Raw genomic sequence first — 319 nt, forward strand, 5'->3', positions numbered from 1 at the left:
TAAATGACCTTACTTATATGGTAAGCCAAAAGTCGGGTATAGTTATGTTTGCTGACGGCACGTCTTTACTGTTCAAGGTTAGTAGAAAAGATACCGACTTCATTGAGCCCAATGAAACCCTGTCCGTGATATCCGCATGGTTTGCTGCCAATAATTTGTTACTAAATCCTAAGAAAACTAAATCTATTAAATTCTCGTTGATAAATTCATCTAGCTCGAATTCAGTTTCTAATATAAAGTTAAATGGTCAAACAATTGAATTTGTAAAATCAACAGTATTTTTAGGAATAACGCTCGATTCTAAACTACAGTGGAGACC

The sequence above is a fragment of the Choristoneura fumiferana genome, chromosome 21 (assembly GCF_025370935.1).
Source record: "Choristoneura fumiferana chromosome 21, NRCan_CFum_1, whole genome shotgun sequence".
Taxonomy (NCBI): domain Eukaryota; kingdom Metazoa; phylum Arthropoda; class Insecta; order Lepidoptera; family Tortricidae; genus Choristoneura; species Choristoneura fumiferana.